The 539-nt window shown below is 29.3% G+C and overlaps 1 non-coding gene across 1 annotated transcript; it reads left to right on the top strand.

Annotated features, from left to right (window-relative positions):
- Positions 1-204: 204 nt before the first annotated feature.
- On the top strand, positions 205-309 carry LOC114678489 (U6 spliceosomal RNA). Its single transcript, XR_003729935.1, has one exon. It is a non-coding gene; the product is annotated as a U6 spliceosomal RNA (small nuclear RNA).
- Positions 310-539: the final 230 nt, after the last annotated feature.

The raw sequence follows: 539 nt of genomic DNA, 5'->3' as shown, positions 1-539 counted from the left end.
TAGCAGAAATGAAATGTTCTTGTAATGAAGAAATAATAAATGCTTGGGGTGTTGCATGTTATATACCTGTATGTTTTACCATCACATGTACCCCATAAATATATACACCTACTATGTACACATACAAATTAAAAATGAGAAAATAAATCTGAAAAATAGAATGGGCACCAAATTTCAGGTAGTATAAAAAGAAAATTAAATCAAGTGCTTGCTTCAGCAGCACATATATTAAATTTGGAAAGATACAGAGAAGATTAGCATAGCCCCTACACAAGAATGACATAAATTCATGAATTGTTCTGTATCTCTGGAATAAAAATCAAGTTGGATCCTAATCAAATTACTATAAATACATGGAAAAGAGAAAAATCTAAAAAGAAGTTAAAAGGAAAAAAAGCACATTTTATACTAGAAATGAAAGATGAATATGACCAAATAATTCTTTTTGGAAAGAACATAAGGCAAAGGACCAAAAAAAAATAATGTCTTTATGGTGCTGAGGAAGAGGTGTACACCTCTTCAATTTAAAATTATACAGC

The sequence above is a fragment of the Macaca mulatta genome, chromosome 5 (genome assembly GCF_049350105.2).
Source record: "Macaca mulatta isolate MMU2019108-1 chromosome 5, T2T-MMU8v2.0, whole genome shotgun sequence".
Classification (NCBI taxonomy): Eukaryota; Metazoa; Chordata; class Mammalia; order Primates; family Cercopithecidae; genus Macaca; species Macaca mulatta.
The sequence above is the reverse complement of the archived record's forward strand: the minus strand, read 5'-3'. Positions and strand labels throughout refer to the sequence as shown.